Source organism: Leuciscus leuciscus, assembly GCF_965113295.1.
Source record: "Leuciscus leuciscus genome assembly, chromosome: 9".
In the NCBI taxonomy this organism is placed as follows: Eukaryota; Metazoa; Chordata; class Actinopteri; order Cypriniformes; family Leuciscidae; genus Leuciscus; species Leuciscus leuciscus.
In genome coordinates, this window is record NC_138733.1 from 11,602,177 (window position 1) to 11,619,403 (window position 17,227).

The following is a 17,227-nucleotide window of genomic DNA, read 5'->3' on the forward strand; positions in this document are numbered from 1 at the left end:
TTGTGTCCTTTGTCTATTGTCAATTTATTATGTAGACTTTGCAAACATTAAATTCTGCTCATGAGTCTAGTTATCTAGTTTATTTGCTATTGAGTGTTTGTGTTCACTAAAAACATTGGTGTGACTTTGAAACAATTTTCACAAACAATTAAAAGGAAATGGCAAGTAACATACTAAATTAGAAGTAAAATAAGACAGAGATAGTATTTTCCTGTAAAACGTACATCAATAATCTGTTTTATTTACTACGCAAAACTGCACCTTTCAAAGAGTTGGTGCCACTAATTTGGTGTGCAACACAGAGGCAAATTGCTTGTTTATTAATTTTTTTCTGAATTGCTAAAACACTAAATACCATTCTCTGAACCAAATTCTCAATACCCTAAACCAATTTGTCGCATAATTCACTCTTTCTGTAAAACATTAAACAAGTTCAAAACACTGTTTGCAAATCTCAGGCACAACATGTTTTTGCAAAACACACATTCTCACTCACTAAAACAGATTTCACATTGTGATGCACTATGTTTCAAAACGCTAAACACAGACAGGCAAAAGTTGAACACAACTACAACACACTTGTCATTGTTTACACACAACGACTCAAAATTGTTCACACTTATTTCTAATGATGAGACCAAACCAACTGTATTTCATACAAGTCAGTTCAGAGTCCCAAAATTGACTCACAAATGTTGCACTGAATGTTGATCAACAATGGATGGAAACAATATAAGAGGGAGAGGAGGAAGAGTGTGTATAAGAGGAGGTGAACGAGGATGAGGATGAGAAAGAGCAGGTGTGGAGAATGTTGTCAAGGCTGGATCTGCTTTAATTTTTTTTTAACCTTTGACTGCAGAGATGACAGTGTCTGTGATGTGGACAAACTCCTCAGATCCAACATGAACACATGATGAAGCAGAATCAGTCTCTCTCACTGACCTTGATTTTGCATGTAGCAAAACTCTTCTGAATGTTCTGTAACTGCTTTTCATTTAGAGTCTTTTATTGTAACCTTTTTGGCTTTTGCAGTTGGGTCACTGTATTTACACAGTACACAAGTGCTGAATATACAGACATTCAATACTATACAATATCCAGTACAATACTATACTTGCAGTGATTACAGTATTTATTCACCTTACTGTAAGTTCTCATTACTATACCTTTTTACGTAGCCTAATTGCAAAATTAGTTTTGTTACAATATACTTTTTTTTCTGTAACTGCATTTGGATTCTGTGTTCTCCAGTTTTTGATGTAGTGTCTGATAAATAATCTGTAGTGTTTATAACATTGAAAGCATTGTTTGATTTTGAGCACATATAAAAAGGTTTTGAGGTAATTGTTTGATTTTGCCAGAAGAGTCAGAGGTTTTCTGAATGTGGTTTGAAAATTTGGATTTGTGTTTAAGGTTTTGAGAAAGTGAGTGATGGTTTAAAAAAATGTTTAAGCAATTCAGAAAAACTTTAATGCTTTAATTTGCTATTGAGTGTGTGTTCACTAAAAACATTGGTGTAGGACTTACTTTGAAACAATTTTCACAAATAATTACAAAAAAAAAATGGCAAGTAACACTGATTTAGACCTAACATGAAATTTTGAAATAAAATAAGACAGAAATAGTATTTTCTTGTAAAATGTACATCAATAATGTGTTTTATTTACTACTCAAAATATTTTTTGCAGTATAGCAAAACTTCATCTTTCAAAGAGTTAGTGCCAGTAATTTGCAGTGCAAGCTTGTTTTTTTTAAATCTGTTTGAGTCTGGAAATTCTCACTAGATGGCAATGAAAGATCAGTGCATAATTCATCTGTTTAACAAAGTATGAAAAGTGTGAAACATGAGAAAAATTACCCTAGAAGTGAACTTTTTCAATTGTTGAAAATCTTATAAGACCAGAGGTTCAGTGTGACTGAATACGTGCAGAATATCTCATCCTGTCAGAACTGATTAAAAATAAATAAATAAAAAACTGCCAGCTCATTCAGAAGTTTCAAAACAGAACAAATTTACTACAAATTCTGTTTGCTCAAGACCATTTCATTTCATAGTTAGAGTTTGCCTCAAGTTTTTGTAAAAAAAAAAAAAACTCATAAAGTCAGGTTAAAATATCTCCCAGCTAGTGTCATATATTTAACACTTTTTTATTGCAGATGTGTGCACAACTTTAAATAAAAAAATAAAAAAACGAAACCTTCCACGACTTAGAAAGCATACGTACGTCTCCAAGATGTCTGTTAAAGAGCAGTTCCTCTGGAAAGCATCTGCTGTGTACAAACAACTGATAAACTTCTTTAAAAAAAGTCAGATTTACATACAGTCTAACTCATAAACATCTTACTGTAAGATGTTCCCTTTCAAGGGAACTCCCGTTGCGTCGAAAAGCTGACGCTATGGGAACGCTTTGCGTGATGACGTCTTGAAGCACATGTAAAATCAGTCCAATGGTGTGGCGGAACGTCAGAGGCGGGTGACGTCACGTACCAGGAAGCTATAAAAGCCGGCCCGAAACAGAAAACGAAAGCTTTCTGAGTCTTCAGTTGCGCTCTGTGTTGAATCTGTCCTTGTTATTTGGTGTTGTCTGTCTATATTATATATATATATTCAGTATGGCGAGCAAGCAGCAGTTTAGAGTGTGTGTCCATCCCTGCCCGCGTTATTTAACGGGAGGTGATACTCACACTCTTTGTGTTGTTTGTTTGGGTGAGGAGCATGCCCAGTCAGCACTCGAGGGTGGTGACTGTGTGCATTGCGACGCGCTTCCATTGCGCACGCTCCGATCCCGCTTGGCTCGGTTCAATCCCGATCGCGTTCCCCAGGGCTCGGGTCCCGCCGCGGCTGAGGCTCGGCGGCGATCTCAGACCTGGGGTTCGCAAATGGATCTGTCAGTGGATGTTGAGACGGGCTCTGCCTTATCTCAGCATCAATCTGACAGATCCAGTGCCTCTCATCAGGGTGTGGAAGCACGCATTGCGGTTTCTTCCCCCCCGATAGAGGCACCAATACTGCAACTGTCCAGCTCTGAGGAGTTGGATGTTGTGAGTATTGAAGCTGAGTCTGAGGATTCGCCACCTCAGTCTCATGCGTTTGAGGAACTGCTCGATGTTATTACTAGAGCAGTTGACAGACTATCTATTGAGTGGCCAGAGGATAGGCAGGACGTTCGTTCGAAAAGTAAGCTCGACGAACGCTTCCTGCCATCTCGTACACAGCCTCAGCGAAGAAGCCTTCCGTTTTTCCCCGATCTCCACACCGAGGTGTCGAAATCGTGGGGAAAACCGGTTTCATACAGAGTGTATGCACCACAAACATCCCACTATTCTTCCATTCACAAATATAAAGAATATGGTTATGGGGAGATGCCGAAGGTGGAGGAGACGCTTGCGAGCTATCTCTCTCCAGCAACGGCATCTTCCCTGAAAGCTCCTTCACTTCCCTCTAAGCCAGTAAAATTCACATCATCTCTGGTTCATAAATCGTATGCAGCCGCTGGTCAAGCTGCAGCGTGTCTGCATACGATGTCTATTATGCAAGCCTATCAGGCAGAATTATTGGGGGATTTAGAGGAGGGCGGGGGAATTGGTCCTGACACAGTGGCTGAACTACGCAGAGCCACAGATCTGTCTCTCAGGGCCACCAAGGAGACCGCTAAATCAATCGGGCGGTCTATGGCAGCCCTGGTGGCCACTGAGAGGCATCTGTGGCTCAATTTGAGCGATATAAAAGAGAAAGAAAAGCACGTTCTCTTAGATGCTCCGGTTTCCACTGTTGGTTTATTTGGTGATGCAGTAAACAGTGCGGTAGCTAAATCTCAGGAAGCTGCTAAACAGGCAACTGCATTACAAAAACTTCTCCCCCGCCGTTCTTTCATTGAGGCTGCTGAGCGGGAGCAGCCTCACTCCTCTAAAAAGAGCGCTGAACATCGTGCCACTCAAAAACAGAGTGTGTCCTCTCGTGCTCCCCCACAAAAATCTCGGGGACACGGAGGGCGCTCTCAAACCCAGCAGTCTTCGAGGGGTAAAACGGATCTGCGGACCGTTATTACCGCCAAGAAGGCTGCTGGGAAAAAGTCCTGATGTCTGAGGGCTCAGGACAAATGAGGGTAGTCCCCCCGAAGCAAAGCGGTTAACACCTCTTTTCACGGTGCCCGTCTCTCTTCGGTGCCCTCAGGGGACCGTTCTGCCAACCCTGCCACCTCTGGTGTTACAGGGCGCAGCGGTCTCCGGCGAGCACATATCTCAAGGTCCACCCGGAAACGTAGTGGCCTCGGGATGCCCGCCCCCTCTGAGGAGGGTGCTAGAGCAGTCTGTTTGGTCGTTCCCTGCCGGTGCGCCGTTACAGGGCGACGAACCGACTACTCAACAGCAGGAGAAAAATACGGTGCCGTCTCTCTTCGGTGCCCTCAGGGGACCGTTCTGCCAACCCTGCCGCCTCCGGTGTTACAGGGCGCAGCGGTCTCCGGCGAGCACATATCTCAAGGTCCACCCGGAAACGTAGTGGCCTCGGGATGCCCGCCCCCTCTGAGGAGGGTGCTGGAGCAGTCTGTTTGGTCGTTCCCTGCCGGTGCGCCGTTACAGGGCGACGAACCGACTACTCAACAGCAACAAAATCCAGAAACCAGTCTCGAGAGACTGGTACCTCTAGTAGAATCTTTGACAGCGTGGAAGCTACTGTCAAATGTTTCTCGTTGGGTCCTGCAGACCGTGGAAAAAGGGTATTAGATACAATTCTATTAACGCCCACCGCGGTTTATGGGGGTCCTGCCCACAGTGGTGGGCCCCGAGCAGGTTCTGGTTATGGAACAGGAAGTAAACACTCTGTTAGAGAAAGGGGCCATAGAATATGTACCCCCCTCCAACAGGGAAACCGGGTTTTACAACCGGTACTTCATAGTTCCAAAAAAGGACGGGGGATTGCGTCCCATTTTAGATCTTCGAGTTCTGTACGAGTACATGCAGCTCAAGTTCAAAATGTTAACCCTGAGACAAATCGTGCCACAGATCAGGTCCGAGGACTGGTTTGTCACGATAGACCTCAAGGACGCATATTTCCATCCGTCCGTGTCTTTGGAAGTTCCTGAGGTTTGCTTTCGGGGGCAAAGCATACCAATATCGAGTTCTTCCATTCGGCCTGGCTTTATCACCCTGCACTTTCACCAAATGCGTGGATGCAGCTCTGGCGCCTCTGCGCCTCCGGGGTATTCGCATCACGAACTACATCGACGATTGGTTGATTTTAGCTCAGTCGCATTAGATGGCGGTTCAACATCGAGATGTTGTTCTCGCCCATATGAAAGAGTTGGGGTTACGGCTGAACGCCAAGAAGAGTGTGCTTTCTCCATTTTAGAGGACCACTTTTTTAGGCGTGGTTTGGGATTCAGTGTCGATGCAGGCGCGCCTGTCATCGCCACACTTCGATTCCATCCTGGCAGCTGTGAGAAGTGTAAAGCTAGGCCAGCTACTCACTGTCAAACAGTTCCAGAGACTGTTGGGTCTCATGGCAGCAGCTTCCAACGGGATACCTTTTGGACTGCTGCACATGAGGCCCCTGCAGTGGTGGCTCAGGACCAGAGGGTTTTTCCCCGAGGGGCAACCCATTTCGCACAATCAAGGTCACGCGGTGATGCCTACGTGCCTTGGTTATGTGGAAGAAACCTTGGTTCCTGTCCCAGGGCCCAGTGCTGGGAGCTCCTTGTCGTCGCAAACTGCTAACGACGGATGCTTCCCTCACGGGTTGGGGAGCGATCCTGTGGGTCGCTCATCTCAAGGTCTGTGGGAAGACCATCATCGTTCCTGGCATTCTATAGCCTAGAGATGTTAGCTGTCTTCCGGGCTCTGAGGAGCTTTATCACAGGTCTCAGGGGACACCATGTGTACTACATACGGACAACACGTCGGTAGTCGCCTATATCAAGGGGGTTTGCGCTGGCATGCCATATCCTCTTGTGGTCCCAGGGGAAGTTGCTGTCACTCAAGGCAGCCTACATCCCCGGGGTCCAGAATATAGGAGCAGACACTCTGTCGAGACAGGGGCCGAGGCCCGGGGAATGGTGGCTCCACCCCCGAGGTGGTGGAGCTGATATGGAAATTATAAGTGGATCCTTTTTGCGTCTCGAGAGACGTCTCACTGTCCACTTTGGTTCTCCTTCACGCATCCAGCTCCTCTGGGACTGGATGCTATGGTACAGACGTGGCCGAGGCTACGTCTGTACGCCTTTCCCCCAGTTGCTCTGCTCCCGGGAGTTCTGGAAAGAGTTCGCAGGGACCGGGTTTGCCTGCTTTTTATAGCCCCGCGCTGGCCGGGCAGAGTATGGTTTCCCGATATTGTGTCCCTCCTCGACGGGCATCCTCTGGAGTTACCCGTCAGGAGGGACCTTCTGTCCCAGGCAGAGGGCTCGATATTTCGCCCTCGGCCAGAACTGTGGAACCTGTGGGCTTGGCCTCTGAGGGGGCCCAGCTCATAGAGTCAGGTCTCTCAACCGAGGTTGTTGAGACCATTCTACAGTCCAGAGCTCCCTCCACGAGGAAACTTTATGCCCTGAAGTGGAGAGTATTCACTTCTTGGTGTAGTGACCGTCTGTTGGACCCAGTCCACTGCCCAATTGGTACAGTGCTGGAGTTCCTGCAGGAACGGTTCACTGCTGGTCTGACCCCGTCCACTTTAAAGGTCTATGTGGCGGCCATAGGTGCTTACCACATTCCTTTGGGTGGAATGTCTGTGGGGAAAGACCCCTTGGTATCTCGTTTCCTTCGTGGCACTTGGAGGTCCTCCTCCCTTTCGAAATCGGACCAGGAGGCGAATAATTTGCTTTGCCCTGTTCGGGCGTTAGACGCGTATGTCCACAGAGCTGCCCTGTGGCGTAAAAGTGACTTTTGCTCCCCTAACAAGGGAGGTCCAGTGTCTAAGCAAAGGATGAGCAAGTGGGTGGTTGAGACTATCTCACTGGCTTATGAGGCGGCTGGACAGCCTTCTCCTTTGGCTGTCCGGTCGCTCTCTACTAGGAGTATGGCGGCCTCTAAGGCCCTTATATCAGGAGTATCGTTACAGGACGTCTGTGATGCGGCAGGCTGGTCCTCACCGCACACCTTCGTCAGGTTCTACTCTCTGGATTTAGACTCTACTCTAGGGTCTCATGTTTTGTCTTCTTAGTGCTGCTCACATGATTACACACAGGACAGACATTTGTAGCTATGGAGGCGTTGGTATAGACGTTCCCATAGCGTCAGCTTTTCGACGCAACGGGAGTTCCCTTGAAAGGGAACGCCTCGGTTACGACTGTAACCTCGGTTCCCTGAAGAGGGAACGAGCGTTGCGTCGCCTTGCCATATCTCCTTCATGCCTGTCAGCGCGACTTCAGACTTTACGAAGCTTTCGTTTTCTGTTTCGGGCCGGCTTTTATAGCTTCCTGGTACGTGACGTCACCCGCCTCTGACGTTCCGCCACACCATTGGACTGATTTTACATGTGCTTCAAGACGTCATCACGCAAAGCGTTCCCATAGCGTCAGCTTTTCGACGCAACGCTCGTTCCCTCTTCAGGGAACCGAGGTTACAGTCGTAACCGAGGCGTTTTCTAAATGTATTTATCATCTAAAAATTTATTTTGTTTCTCAAGACATTGAGTTTTGATTTCTACGCAATCCTATTATGTATATTTTCACTTTAAACAGAAATGCAAGAGGGTCAAAATAATTTCTTTCTTTCTAAAAAAACATTGAGTTTTGATTTCTAAGTGAACAATTTATATAAGTGTTTTCACACATGATCATTGGGTGTACGTCATCAGTAAATGAGTGTGGCATTTAAATGGCAGTGTTTCCCAAATGAAACAAAAAGCTGTTACTTTAGAGTGATGTGTCTATGTAGAGAACTGTGTTTAGAGTTTGCAAAAAGTTTGTTTTACAACTGCAAACTGAGTGTAAAGCATGTGCTTGTAGTTTTGCAGACTTGGTCTGAAGATTCGGTACATGAGTGAATGGTTTCACTGAGTAAATCTCAAGTAACACTTTTAGTGTCTAAGCGATTTTAAAAACTAACAAAGCATTTCATTTATGTCTCAAAATAAGCTTGTTCCAGCATAACACAAATCTCACATTAAGAAAGCATACATTGTCACTCATAACTCATTGTCCTAACATTAACAATAGGGAACATTACAATAATGATGAACTTTTATTTTAGAAGACTGAATGATTTTTCACATAAATCAGTATTTCATTCTAGAATAAGAATAATATCTTTTCATTTTACTGACTGTACTACAGCAGTTGTAACAAGAAATGTATGTATGTTGTTTCTATATCTTTGCACATAGTAATTTACTTGTGAAAATAAAAATTGAAAATTGAAATTCCAGGCCTGCAATAATAACAATAAATAAATATGATCAGTGAAATGCGACATTATTTATCAGCTTGATCTGTTTGGCCTTGTGAAAGCAGCAGTTGTGATCAATATTGCAATGTGTTGCAGCACAACTGACATCTGACAGTTATGTCTGTACATGTGAACGATCTGGCAATTTTTACCAGTTGTTACAGTCGTGTGAAGCCATAGGATGAGACGCACCACACACTGAAAAAATGCTTTTCTTACTTAGTATTTTTGTCTTGTTTCCAGTCCAAATATTGAAACATTCTTAAATCAAGAAGGCTTATTAAGAAGTTGTGTTGTTGTTTGGTGTATTGTACTACATTAAGGAATAAAATGTATACATTTGTCGTGTCTTTTAATGTTGTGTTCATCATGTGAAAAGTTTTTTGAGAGGAAGAACCACAAGTTACGCAACATAACTTGCGTATTACTGTTTTTTGTAATGTTGTTTTGAATTTATCTCACCAGTGTGTAAGATGTAGTGTGTTTTTGAGGGCTTGTGTGTCACGTTTGACAATGTCAAAATAAAATATTTAAATTTCCTTCAAGCTGACTAGCTGAAGACATTACAGTAGCTTTACCCATTAAGAGACACGGTACTTTGTGTCTCCCCACACACACACACACACACACATTTTTAACAGATGTTTCCCTGAAGATTTTTGATTTAGCTGCTCCATATCAACCTTTCTCACTCATTGCGACCTATTCCACTTCCACACCACACGTTAAAGTAGCCGAAGCAACTTTTCTATACTTTTGGAAGTGAGACACACACGGACGAGTGATGTATGTATGCAATTTCCCAAGAAAACCATACCGTCAGGGCTAAAATATAAACACCTATAATAAGTAAATCAAAAATCAAAAACTAAAAGTTCATCATTATTGAAATATTCTTAATTGATAATATTAATAAATAATATTATTAATTGTTATAGGACAATGAGTTATGAGTGACAATGTATGCTTTCTGAGTGAGATTAATGCCAGTGTTATGCTGGAACGAGCTTATTCTGAGACATATAAATGAAATGCTTTGCTGGTTTAGGTGAGTTTTGGAGGTGAACAACTATAGAATAATCCGCATGAGTGTTCGTGACCAGTGAAGAAAAAACATTATTCCTCGAGTCAGATTCTGATAAGCCTGATGGAAAGAGCTGTGGAAACTGTCTGGTGTTTAACAGTGACACGTGTATCATCAAGCAGAAGAGCATATTCTTCTTTGGCAACTTGTACACAGACAAAAACATTGTACCAGCTAAAGTCCACGATGAACAAAAAATGCCAATCCAGCAGTCATCCTCACACTGAAGGTAGAGGCGTCACAGAGAGGCATTGGTGGTGTAAAAGACAACAGGCCTGTTGCTTTCGGTTCAAAGACACTGATTGAATGGTCATAGGTGTGTATGACTTTCTTCTTTCAGACAAACACAATCTGAGATAAATCTACAAATATCCTGGGTGTAGTATAGTGCTGGGGTTATCGCGAGAAGTGACGAGAGCGAGAGTTAGAGAGAGAGAGAACAAGGAACGAGATGAGAGTGATTTGAAATGCAGACCTGAGTTCAATAAAACTGAAGAAAACCAAATAAGAGGTGTTGTTCTTGGATGACATCACAACAATTGGCGACGAGGATTATAAGGGAAAATCGGTACTCTCGTTAGACTGACCTGAAGAAAAGTCGCCATGGCCACTGCACAGTTAACACCGCCAGGACCACTTAACCTCGGAGTTGTGGATTTATACACGGAGTATAAGATGTGGAGAGAGTCGTACACTTTCTTTGAAATAGCGAGCGGATTAACAGAAGCAGAGGATAAAGTGAAAAGAGCCACATTGCTGCATTGTATAGGAGCGCCAGTACAGCGGATTTTTGCCAATCTGCCAGGTGAGAAAGATACTTATGAACGAGCGGTGGCTGCGTTGGATGCATACTTCACTCCTCGTAGGAATGTCGTTATGGAACGTCATAAATTTAGACAGAGCTCAGTCGTTGGACGAGACAGTTGATGCATTCTTGAATTCGTTGAGAGAGTTGTCCAAATCGTGCGAGTTTGGAGCTTTGGAGTCAGATATGCTGAGAGATCAACTGGTAGAAAAGAGTGTAGACAAACGGCTGCGTGACAAATTGTTGCAAGAGGAAGGATTAACTTTGGAAAAAGCGTTTAAGATCGCGCGAATCTTCGAGGCAGCACAAGAAGAGTCAAAGATGCTGTCGGAGCAATCAAGCAATTTGAAAGACTGTCAAGTGCACTTCACTAAGCAGCATACTCGCACGCAACGAACGCATGCAAAAGGACCGAGAGTAAACAAAGATGAATCGCGTGCAGACAAAGATAGGAAATGTCACAGATGCGGGTTGGCCTCGCACTATTCCAAGGAATGTGGTGCAAAGACAGCTAAATGCTTGTATTGTAAGAAAGTCGGACACTTTGCAAGGACATGTAGAAAAAAAGAAGCAGATCAGAAGATGAGAGACAAGCCAGGATTTAAAGAGAAACACATAAGAACTGTGCATGAGTTTGATTCGGATGATTCAGAGGAATTCGTCTACTCCATCGATTCAGAAGGTAAAGAGACCGTAAAAGTGCAAGGCCAAAGAATCAAAATGATTGTGGATACAGGAAGTGGGAAAAATTTCATCAGTGAACAACTGTACAAGACTATTTTCAAACAGAAAGGCATCGCTCTGTGCCCGACGAATAAAATATTTTTTGCTTATGCACAAGATAATCCACTGAAATGTGAAGGTTCCTTTGAGGCTTGTTTAAAATACAAAGAGAGAACCATAACAGACACCATCTATGTGATTAAAGGAATTGTAGAACCACTGCTGGGGAGGAATGCATGTTTTAAGCTAAGAGTTTTACATGTGTCGGATGTGAACAATGTGGACAATTCCCCAGACAGGTTCAGCATCCTGACCAAAGAGTATGAGTCACTCTTCAAAGGACTTGGACAAATTACAGGATATTTTCACAGAGTTACAGTGGATGAGAAAATAGCACCTGTAGCACAAGGACTAAGACGAGTTCCATATCACATGATTGAAGCTGTCAATCAAGAGTTAGATAAGATGATCGAAAATGGAATCATAGAGGAGGTCAATGAAGGAGCAGAATGGATCTCCAACCTCTTATTGATACCAAAGAAAGACACTACAGAGGTGAGACTGTGTGTTGATTTAAGAGAAGTCAATAAAGCAGTCATTCGAGAAAGGCATCCAGTTCCGACAGTTGATAGCATTCTACAAGCGATGCAAGGTGCTAAAATATTTGCCAAATTGGATGCCAGGAAAGGATTTTGGCAGGTTGATTTAGCAGAGCAGTCAAGAAGTCTAACAACCTTTATCACACATAGAGGGTGCTACCGTTTCCGGAAAGTTCCTTTTGGTCTTTCTAGTGCACCAGAGGCGTATCAAAAAGCCATGGACTCCATACTTTGTGGGTTAAAGGTCCCATGACATGAAATTTTCACTTTCTGAGGTTTTTTAACATTAATATGAGTTCCCCTAGCCTGTATATGGTCCCCAAGTTTCTAGAAATTTCAATCGGTGTAAATCGAGCTTTTGCTATCTTTCTCTGCCTTTGAGAAAATGGAGGATCAACCGGGCTGATCTTGAATCCCCTCCTTATGACGTCATAAGGAGGAAATGTTACCTCCCCTGTCTCTGCTTTGCCCGCCCAGAGAATATATTTTCCGCCCATGAGAAAATGCACTAGGAAGTAGGAACGCGCGCGCGTGATTTTAGTTTGTCCACGAGAGATATCATGGCTTTTGAGCGAGCGAAGCATAATAATTGCTCAATAATTGGATGTACAAATGAACACCGAAGGGTTAATACAGAGCTGGGCTTGCTGAACGTCTGAAACTAAAGTCTGGATCACTCTCTTTGGCTCAGCTACACACCTCGGACAAGTAAGTCAACTAATGATATAGAAGTGTGTTGCTTTACTGTTTATGGTTACCTAGATTGTTACACGTAGAATGTGGCTGTAACATTAGCTATGCAGTTTATGTGTGTGAATACACATACTGTAACGCGAGTGTTGTACACTTCTTTGTTATTTGGATAACCGTTTTCCTGTTGGTTATATGGCGCGCGCGATATCCGCATTTCAAGATCGCAGAGCTTGATGTAATTGTAATAAGATAAATACAGACGTTACAGATCTCTCATGAAAAGGCAACAGTAGGTTAGCGTTAGCTACATGATAATAACTGTAAACCATCCGAATAAAGTACCGTATCCAGACATAATTTTTTTAACTAACCATTCGGAAACGTCCTGCTGGAGCCGCTGAGTTGCAACTTCTTCATCCGTTGCTTCTCCATCTGGATCAGATTCTGGGTCAAACTGAAATGCTTGAAAGACTGCGTGTCTTCGTGCCATTGCTATATCCAACGTAAACATGCACGCCACGGTACCGTTGCGCAAGATGGTCAAGGCCACACCCACCCTCCACCGTGCGCTGCCTTTCTCCTCCTCATTATCATTTAAGGCTACAGACACCGAAACGGCCTGTCTGAAGGAAGCTCATTCTGGGACTGGCTTGAAGTGGCTATAATTCTGCACCGAGGCTGAATTTTTGGAAAGAGATTTCAGATACAGTACTAGGGACCACTGAGGCCTATATTAAAGCCTACAAAAAGTAGCATGTCATGGGACCTTTAACAGGGGTAGTTTGGTACATGGATGATGTTGTAGTGTATGCGGACAATGCTAGTAAGCTGGAGGAAAGATTGAGAGCAGTGTTTGAAAGATTCAAAGAAAGAGGACTTAAACTGAACAAAGATAAGTGCTCCTTTGGACTAAAACAAGTAGAGGTTCTGGGTCATTTAGTAACTTCCGAAGGAATTAAACCTGATCCCAGGAAAGTGGAAGCTGTGTGTGGAGCACCCAGGCCACAAAATGTAAGTCAATTGAGATCTTTTCTGGGTACATGTGGATACCTAATGAAGTTTGTTCCTAACTTTGCCAACATCTCAGAACCACTTCGACGACTAACAAGGAAGAATGTTCAATGGGAATGGACAACTCAGACTGAACAATCATTTATCAGCATGAAAGTAGCTCTGACAAGCGAACCTTGTCTGGCCTATTTTCAACTTAGTGCACCAACATATGTGATGAGCGATGCTAGCCCTGTTGGCCTCGGGGCTATTCTGCTTCAAAGGCAAGACGATGGACATAACAAACCAGTTGCTTATGCAAGTCATTCCCTAACTGCCACAGAGAGACGATATTCCCAAATTGAGCGTGAAGCTCTTGGCTGTGTTTGGGCTGTTGAACGTTTCAGAACATATCTGTGGGGAGGAAAATTTACGTTACAGACTGATCATAAACCGCTAATTCACATGTTTAACCCTGAGAAGGCGACACTGCTTCCACCACGTATTCAGCGTTTAGGATGGAGATTACAACCATATGATTATAAAATAGAGCACATTGTCGGTAAGACAAATGTTGCAGATTCTCTATCCAGGCTTCCCTTGCCAATGACTGAAACTACTGAATATGTGGAGGATTATGTGAAGAAAGTGTTACTGGTGCAGACACATGATTTACAGGCACTGACTGTTGAAGTGATTAAAGAGGCAACAGAACGTGATCCAATTCTTCAGCAGCTGATTCAAGCAGTTCACACAAACCAGTGGCCAAATCCAGTTCCAGAAGTGTTAGTTCCGTATCAGCGGTGTGCGACTGAATTGTCATTATATGATGGACTTGTTCTTCGTGGAAGTAGAATTGTGCTTTCCTCTTCCTTAGTAAAAAAGGCGTTGGGCCTCGCTCATGAGACGCACCAGGGTGTAGTGAGAACAAAGCAGTACCTAAGGTGTAAGTTTTACTGGCCCAACATGGACTTGGATGTTGAGAGAATAGTTAGAGATTGTGCAGCATGTATAATGAATCAACCACTTCAGGACGACCAACCGCTACAGCCACTTGAGCTGCCCCCAAGGCCGTGGACAAAGCTGGGAATTGACTTAGTAGGACCAATTCAAGGTGAATACATTCTGACTGTTATTGATTACTTCTCTTCCTTTCCTGAGGCGGTTGTGGTAGCTGACATATCCTCACAAACAGTTATAGCAGAACTGATGAAAATGTTTGCTCGTTTTGGCTATCCGTCAGAAGTTGTAACTGACAATGGCAGACAGTTTGTCAGTCAAGCGTTTGACACGTTTCTCAAGAATGGAGGTATCAAGCACATACGTGCTTCACCGTACTATCCTAAGAGTAACGGGAAGATTGAACGGTTCCATCGATATCTCAAGAAGGCGTTTCGAGCATGCAAGTGTGAAAATAAAGTGTGGAAAGCGGAGCTTCCAAAAATTCTGATGTCTTATCGTGCCACTCCTCATCGTGCTTCGGGAGAAACACCTGCATTTCTGATGTTTTCTAGAGATATTCGAACAAAATTACCAACCTTGGACCTGTTACAAGAACAGATCACAGAGGAAGTCAAGACACATCATCAGATGTACAAGGAGAAAATGAAAAACTATGCAGATAAAAAAAACAGAGCAAAGGATCATTCCTTCAAAGTGGGAGATGTAGTCTATGTCGCAAATATGGAGCAGGGAAAGTTGGACTCAAAGTTTAAAGGTGCTAGGTATGTCCTTCTGAGCAAAACGTCAGACAGCTCGTTTGAACTTGTCAATACAGAAGATGGATCTTTGGTCAAAAGAAATGTTAAACACATGAGACATGCGTCGTTGTCCGTGGATTCACCTGTTCCTGAGCTTGAGGAGGAAAGGGTTAGCCCACATCTGCAAAGTGAACAAGTGAAGAGTGAGCAAGAGCAGAAAGAAATGTCAAAGTTGCCAGAGACTGTTCCTTTGGAGAAGCCGTTAACGACTAGAAGTGGTCGTGTTGTGAAGAGACCAGCTAAGTTTAAGGATATGGTCACTTGAAGTAATTGTTATTTAGTTATACTGTTATTTAGTGCATTTGAGAGAGAGAGAGGGAGGTGTTTAGAGAGGAGTCTGTTGGATGTTAAGCTGTTATTTGTTTTATGGACGCAATGTTGAGTATTTAAAACATTTCAAACACTGTTGGCAGAAGTGAAAAATAAATAATTTTATGAAGTTAAAATTTTGTTTGATTCCATGATGTATTTTACTGAACATGAGTATTTACAATGCAAATCCAAATTATTGTAATTTACTGACAGTTAGGCTACATATAGCCTATCTTGTCTTTTCACTTTATTAAGATCAGATTCTGCAGGTAAAATTACAATAATAAGGTGACTTGACTTGACTTGACTTGACATAGCCTGTGACTTGACTTGACTTGACTTGCCCAAGAAAAAAATACTTGGGACTTACTTGAGACTTGAAGGTTAAGACTTGAGACTTACTTGAGACTTGCACATGTGTGACTTGGTCCCATCTCTGTTGATGAGTCATCAATGTTACAGTCACACCGCAGGACATTTTGCTATTCACCTTGAAATATGAACAACACCAAATAAATGTTACGTCCCAAAATCATAATATTTAAATAAAATGATGTTCTATGCCCCACTGGCATGTGTTGTTTTAATTGAGAAATGCAGTTCAATAAACATTTACACTTGATTACAGAAAAAACATGCATCACGTCATCTGCCCTTTTGCCAACTTTAATAAAATAAAATGTTATTGAATGTGATATCATTCATTTTACAGGTAAGACATCCATGATACTATATTGAAATAATGATCATCACTTCAACCCTGTTATCATTTTCAACCCCGTTATGCTGAGTTCAACCCTGTTATTTGATAGTTTTTATTAATATTTTCGTGATAAGAAGACAAATTAGGTAAATGTTTGTTTTGCTGTGTGCAGAATTTACAGGACAGTTGGAAAAAATATGAAAGCCTAATTAAATCCTAATGTTAATGCATATTTTGTGATAATATATGAAGACCAATGTTAGATACAGTTTTCATGACCTGATTTGGTATTCAAATGGTGAGTATTTAAAAATAAAATTCTACATGCAATAAATGATATCAAACAAGGGACATCTCATTGAAAAGCTTCTACAAAAATTTACTTGAACATCTTTTTAAATCATATTTAAACAGGGTCCAAGTGGTCTGTGACGGGGTTGAACTCCAAAACAACTTTCAGTAAGAAAAAACACTCAATATCGATTAGAATTTCATGCCTGAGGTGGGAAAATGTATTTTCTTAAAGGTTTGACTAATCCACTATCACATGAAATGATCAGAAATAACTATTTAAGGTAAAAAAAAAAAAGAAAAAAAGTATGACCCAAAAGGCACCCAATTCAGAGAATCACCCTTGTATTAAAAATGTGACATTAGACATTTTTGTTATTACATTTTGTTATAGGTCGCGCTGGCGCGACCGCAACATTGGCCAGCAGCGAATGGTAAAAAAAAAGAAAAAAAAGCGGAACGAAACTGCGCTACTCGTTTGTGCTTGACGGACCGTTTATTAGTTCGGACCATTTCGGATATTTCATGAGTCAGGAGACGTGTTGTGCATAAATGTTAACATATCCCAAAACGTTTCTGTGATTTTACTGTGTTTATATCTTACACTACCATAAAATTAACTATTTGTGCAGGTGAGGTAATGCACAATGAAAACAGACAAGTATCAGGAAGGAGACTACCAGATTCCTCACCTATGGCCTCAGCTTTAAATACTTAAGTAAGTAATGCTTTATGGCCGTGCCTTTTTGCATAATGAATATAAATTCTGTCTGTATGCAAAGAATGAATCTTCTGTTTTTGATAATATTTGGAATGTATTGTGAGTGTATTATTGTCACTTGGAGGGCAGTTTATGTGCTCTCTATATTAAGGCAGTTAATGGCTCAG

The 17,227-nt window shown here is 42.4% G+C and overlaps 1 protein-coding gene across 1 annotated transcript in view; it reads left to right on the forward strand.

The window, feature by feature from the left end:
• Positions 1 to 17,227, forward strand: part of LOC309506376 (uncharacterized protein) — a 38,964-nt gene that overhangs the window by 18,394 nt on the left and 3,343 nt on the right. Inside the window, exon 3 of the mRNA XM_082180269.1 lies at positions 16,972 to 17,057. The gene's annotated coding sequence lies outside the window, so the exon portion shown is untranslated. The remainder of the gene's footprint in view (positions 1 to 16,971; positions 17,058 to 17,227) is intronic.